This window comes from Nannospalax galili, unplaced genomic scaffold (genome assembly GCF_000622305.1).
Source record: "Nannospalax galili isolate Female #2095 unplaced genomic scaffold, S.galili_v1.0 scaffold737, whole genome shotgun sequence".
In the NCBI taxonomy this organism is placed as follows: domain Eukaryota; kingdom Metazoa; phylum Chordata; class Mammalia; order Rodentia; family Spalacidae; genus Nannospalax; species Nannospalax galili.
Window position 1 is genome coordinate 3223525 of NW_008341172.1, and position 7027 is coordinate 3230551.

Sequence of the window (7027 nt, forward strand, 5' to 3'; positions counted from 1 at the left end):
CCTGTAATGGTGGTGGGTCATCTGGCCTCTTGATCAAGGAAGCTGAGGAGACCCCACCAGATGGACTTGAGCCAGTGTCCAGTCTATAAAGAGGAGGGTCAACACAGAGGAATCATTTCCTCCATGCTTCCAAGAGGAGCCAACAGTGGTCGAGCAGGACCTTTGACTTATCCTCACATGGATGGAGCTGGTAAAAGAAAGGAGCCAGGGGCTCCTCCCAACCCCATGGGACCCCTGAGGAACAAATCCTCTAACGACCTCAAGAGTAAAAACAAATTAGTTTATCTGGTCCAATGGTATGTCCTTAAACACCCAAAAGGAAAATATAACCAAAGATTAAAGGGGACAATATAGTTTCCTAAGAGTTCATATGCATGGCTAAAGGCTACATATCAAGCAACAATGCCAGACAGGTGATACCTTCTTTTGAGTTGTTGGCCAGGATGGCCCAAGGGACTCCCAGATAGTAACCCAGCATAGAACTGGGAAAATGAACAGCAGACCCCAATCTTATCTAAAGGAATATTGACAGCTGATTGCTGCTAGATGAGGAACAGCTGTCCCTCCTAAAACAAAGACTTTTAGATAGGCTGACTAGATTCACCAGAAGGGCAAGTAGTGGGGAATGGCTGGGGGTGCCGACAACACAGCAGACAGTAGCAGGGATATCAGAGCATAAGGGCTTTAGTGGGGGGAGGGAGACTATGGGAGGGCACTATCTGGGAAGTGGGTATATAGTCAAATAAGATGGTTTGGGATGTTCTGTGTGATATACACACACATACACACAAAAAATCAACAAAATTTTTTAAAATGTATGATATTTGAGGAGGAAGCATGGAAATTTACATCATGCTAATTAGTAGAGGTGATAAACAATACCACTGAAATCTGCCTGATGACTTTATAGACATACACAGGTGCCAAGGATTCAAGTGCAACTGATTATGACTAGTAATAATCAGATACATACAGATTAGAGATGCAAGCACAAACATCTCAGTATTAGTACCAAAAACAATGAGTCTTTCTGGAAGGAAAAATATATTCTAAAATGAAATGGAGATCTTTATTAAAGGTTAAATACTCATCCAATTTTATGTCTTACTGGGCTTATACTGAGTTCAATAATATATAACTATATTAATTCAACAGTGAACCTAGAAACTTGCACCCACTTGTGAAAGATGTACTGCTGCTCTGGAGCATGTTACTGAATATGTTAAAGCTGTAGTGAAAAACTTCTAATCATGTAGTCATTAAATTTTTTTTAAAAATATGAGTAAAAAAATAATAATTCTTCAAAGCATAAAAATTTGCTCCTTAATAATTAGTAGATGTGAAAAACATTATCATTGAAATCTGCCTGATGACTTTATATCCATGCTCAGATGCCAAGGACCTCAGAAAGTAACCGACTGTGACTGGTAATAATCTGATAATAGAGATTAGAAATGCATGTGCAAACATCTAAATGTCAATTGCATTAAAAATGAAGTTTTCTGCATGCAACTCTGTATTTTAATAATGAAATGGAGATCTTTTTTAAAGGTTAAAACCTCATTGAATTTTATGTCTTATAGGGTTTATACTGAGTACAATATTGTATAACTGTAATAATTCAACTGTAAACCTAAAAATGTACAGCCAATTTTGTAAGAGATGCAGCCTAGCTCAGAAAATTGTTATTGAATATGTCAATGCTGATGTAATGAAATGCTTCTTCTATGTATGCGATTATTAAATAAATAATTTTAAAAAGTAAATAAATGTTTAAAAAATCTTTTAAAAAACAAAAGTTTCTCCTAAAGTGCCTTTTTAATGTTTTGATCTCTCCAGCTTCCTGATGTATTTGAGCTAGAAAATAAGAGTCATGTTGGTCATGTTTTAAGCAATTATTTTTGAAAGGCTAGAAAGGAAGCTAACTTGGTGCTTTAAGAAAACCCTTATTTTGGTTTATTTCAATTTCAGGTTTGCTTAGTTTATTTAAGTGAACTTTTTGATTCAAGGTCTGATTAGAGTTTCAGAACTAAAACTTTACTCTTGTTCAAATTTCTTTCTTTTTTAATTGATTTTTTTCATTTTTATTGAATTTTTGCAAACTTCATGTGATGTATTTTGATCATATTTATAACCCCTCCCCTATCTGCACCTTCCTTACTGCCACCTGATTCAATGTACTCTGTTGTTTATATTAAGGCCTAGTGGGTCAAATCTGTGTCCCCAAATGCCCTTCAGTGTAGGTCCATCCAGTGGAGCCTGGTTAGTCTATCCAGGCTATGCGCTTAAAGAATAAGTCTCAGTAACATTCAGAGGTTCTGAACTTAAGATTTGTGCCCTTTCAAATTAGAAGATGGTATGAGAATTTTCTAGTGGCACATGAGCCCTCAACTTTTAATAAGTAAGTTACTTAATGTAGCAACTGCTACCATTTCTACGTGCTCTGAAGAAATGAATCCTTTCTACCCTGACTTCTCTGTTTCCTTGACTCACTCATGGTTTTAAAGCAAGACGTACAAAAATAAGAAAAACCACCAACTGTATACCATCAGATAGCTCCAGATGTAAACATAGTTTGAGGTTAAGTTGGCCACCATGTTCCTAATGCATATTATTGTCTATTTTCTTTTTCTAAAAATAAAACTCCCCTTTCATCCTTCTCCCAGAGATAGGATTAGCCAGTCATGTATCGATGAGTAGCTAACTGCTGATTCTTACTGTTCTTTACTATAAAATGACATGTACAACTCCACCTTAGGGCCCAGGTCTCTTTGGGAGATGACTCTGCCTGGATTTTGGCTGGTTAATAAAGATGTTTTCTTATGAATTCAAAGGTCCCATCTTCTCAGTTCTGTGGTCAAATCCCACAACACTGGTATTTTCTGTGGTACAAATTTTAGAGTATTTCCAGGTGTCAAGGTCTCAGGTCTGTGGTGCTGGTAGTTTCCATGCAGATTCCCGCACAGGTGCATCTGGGTGATGTGTTGTTGGCATTTTTATTTCTAACAGCCTCCTCTGGCACAGGTGCATCTGGGTGATGTGTTGTTGGCATTTTTATTTCTAACAGGCGCCTCTGGCACAGGTGCATCTGGGTGATGCGTTGTTGGCATTGTGATTTCTAACAGGCTCCTCTGGCACAGGTGCATCTGGGAGATGCGTTGTTGGCATTGTGATTTCTAACAGGCTCCTCTGGCACAGGTGCATCTGGGAGATGCGTTGTTGGCATTGTGATTTCTAACAGGCTCCTCTGGCACAGGTGCATCTGGGAGATGCGTTGTTGGCATTGTGATTTCTAACAGGCTCCTCTGGCACAGGTGCATCTGGGAGATGCGTTGTTGGCATTGTGATTTCTAACAGGCTCCTCTGGCACAGGTGCATCTGGGAGATGCGTTGTTGGCATTGTGATTTCTAACAGGCTCCTCTGGCACAGGTGCATCTGGGAGATGCGTTGTTGGCATTGTGATTTCTAACAGGCTCCTCTGGCACAGGTGCATCTGGGAGATGCGTTGTTGGCATTGTGATTTCTAACAGGCTCCTCTGGCACAGGTGCATCTGGGAGATGCGTTGTTGGCATTGTGATTTCTAACAGGCTCCTCTGGCACAGGTGCATCTGGGAGATGCGTTGTTGGCATTGTGATTTCTAACAGGCTCCTCTGGCACAGGTGCATCTGGGAGATGCGTTGTTGGCATTGTGATTTCTAACAGGCTCCTCTGGCACAGGTGCATCTGGGAGATGCGTTGTTGGCATTGTGATTTCTAACAGGCTCCTCTGGCACAGGTGCATCTGGGAGATGCGTTGTTGGCATTGTGATTTCTAACAGGCTCCTCTGGCACAGGTGCATCTGGGAGATGCGTTGTTGGCATTGTGATTTCTAACAGGCTCCTCTGGCACAGGTGCATCTGGGAGATGCGTTGTTGGCATTGTGATTTCTAACAGGCTCCTCTGGCACAGGTGCATCTGGGAGATGCGTTGTTGGCATTGTGATTTCTAACAGGCTCCTCTGGCACAGGTGCATCTGGGAGATGCGTTGTTGGCATTGTGATTTCTAACAGGCTCCTCTGGCACAGGTGCATCTGGGAGATGCGTTGTTGGCATTGTGATTTCTAACAGGCTCCTCTGGCACAGGTGCATCTGGGAGATGCGTTGTTGGCATTGTGATTTCTAACAGGCTCCTCTGGCACAGGTGCATCTGGGAGATGCGTTGTTGGCATTGTGATTTCTAACAGGCTCCTCTGGCACAGGTGCATCTGGGTGATGTGTTGTTGGCATTTTTATTTCTAACAGGCTCCTCTGTTGGAGCGAGTTGGGAGCGCACAAGTTGGCTGCGCACATTTAAATTACTGTTTTCAGCATTTCATGTGCTTCGTGAGTTCGAGGCACTCTCCGCCTATGCTTTGGCTTCTCCAAAAGTGAGGATGATCAGTATGGTATTTAGACCTTAAGGCCTAAAGAATATTAGATATAATTCACATATAATATTTAATATACAATAACAAACTGATTGCTATTAATACTAATTAGTGTATATTTTATCTGATAAAAATAGTATCTGGCAAAGAGGGGAAGTAATCTTAACATTTGTGAGTTTTACTTAAGAGCCATTTCAGTGCAATTTGGTGTCCAACCTGCCTGGGATGCTCACATTCTGGGAAGCCCCGCATTTTTGAGCAAATTGGGTCAACTGGTGACCCATATGTTTCATGTACTTATTTTTGATCTTCATTATAATCTCCAGATATAGGTACTATTACTTGAATATCATAGAGAGTTGATGGGTCACACTTGACAAGTGAAGCCTGTATTCAAACTTGCCTTTGAGTGACTTCAAAGTTCTTGTGTGCTGACATCTGTTATACATTCAAATGCTCATGTGCTCTTTGTCAAGATTTCTTTATCAGAGGGACTGGAGGTGTAGCTCACTGTTAAGTGTGCATAGAATACACAAGGCCCAAGTTTCAGTCGTCTCTCTCTCTTTCTCTCTCTCTCTCTCTCACACACACACACACAAATTATATCTGAAACATATTTTATTTAGGATAAGATAAGTAATTAGATAACAAACCTCCACAAAGTTATGTTATTAGAAAAGAAGTACATAACGTACTACATAAGCCAGAATCCCGAGGCTGCCCCGTCTAAAGTCTGAGGAAAGGCGGTTTGTCTTAACGATTTGCTTTCTGTGCAGAAATGGAAGGAACATTTGGGTCACTATGAAGTTTCTGTTCGAATATTCAGATAATTCTGAGACAAAGTTGAGGCTTACGAAGGAGATTAGGGAAATTTTGATTTTATTTCATTTTTCTTCTTGATTCAAGTTCTCTGCCGAAATGGCAAGCTTTTACCTTTTCTTCCTTTATCTTTGTAGAAGAGTAATTGGAGCTAACTCAACTGAGCATGGGCAAGGGCAACATAGGAGCTGTCTGCATGTGACGACGGACTCAGGTTATCTCACTGTGTGTCCCTTCGAGAGCCACAGAACCATGCAGCTAGGTCCTCTTACTTTTCCTAAAGCAAATGTTGTGAACTCCTAAAATACTTCTGAAGCTATTTTGCATAGAAGCTTCCAATTTTACTATTAAGAAAGCTTTCTTCACTGCCAAAGGAATTCTCATAATGCTTTCAAGCCAAAGTTCTCTTAATTGGGTGTATTCATACAAAATCCAGGATTTGGCAGGTCACAGTTTTTAAGCTTAAAAAATGGATTTGGATGGTATGTGAACTATCTAAAGTTTAATAGACATTTTGGTGGTCTCATATTTCTTAAGCATAAATGTCTTTACAGCAAAAAATCAGTTCATTGTGAAGACTAGGAGGAGTTTTACATATTGAATTAGTTTTTCGTGTCATTTTAAAATAAATAAGCAGTTCATTGGTCCTAAACACTGAATTTGAATGTGACATTTTAGATGAAAGAGTTAAAAATTTTAAAATTTAATAAATTAATCCACAGAATATGAATATGAATAAGTAAAATGCTAATTAACATTTGTACAATCAAAATTTGAAAGTATGGGCTCTGTCGTATTTAATTATTTCTGTATATTTCTAATGGTTTTGTTTTTTATATATGTATTTTACATAAGATAGAAAATTGAAGGGAAATTATATTATCATCTGTTATTGATTTGTCTACTCCTTAAATTGAAAATGAAAACTGAGAAAATGATTTTTGCCAATGAGTTTCAGAGGTGGATAAGAATCACAACAAATTTTGATAAAAATTAATCATTCATGGGGGCTGGAGATATGGCTCAGCGGTTAAGAGCACTGGCTATTCTTAACTCAGAAGTCCCCGGGTTCAAATCCCAGAACCCACATGGTGGCTAACACCAGTCTGTAAGCTCTGGTTCCAGGGGATCCAACATCCTCTTCTGTGCTCCGTAGGCATTTTATAACACAGGTGTACTTACATGCATACAGAAAATAATAAATAAAATATTAAAAAAATTAATCATTCAGACCAGCAACATGACCACCAGGTAAAAGTACTTGCTGCTCAAACCTGAAGTCTTGAGTTCAGTTCCTAGATCCCATGAAGGAAGGGGAGGACCAACCAACTCCCCAGAAGTTGCCTTCTAAATTCTATATGCATACTGTGATACACACACACACACACACACACACACACACACACACACACAATTTAAAATAATGAATCATTGGAAAAATAAAAGGAATTATTAGAATTCTTCATTATCAATCATTCTTAAAATGTGGTTCCTGGGCTGTGGGCATGAACATTACCCTAGAACTTATGAAAAATGGAGCTTTGTGCCCCCCTGCAGAATTATTGTTTGTAACTCTGCCTCTGAAGGCACTTGCACACGTGCACACACACACTCATACACACAAAAATAAAAATAAATGTTTTTTTTTAATGAAAAAATGACTGGGTATTTAAGTCATGAAATATAATTGTGTGCAAAAAGAGAAAGATGTATAAAGGCATAATCTTTGAAATATTGTTTTGTATTCCATCTGGTCTCATTATTTAGAAAAAGCTGCTTTGAATACAGCTTTTGCAAA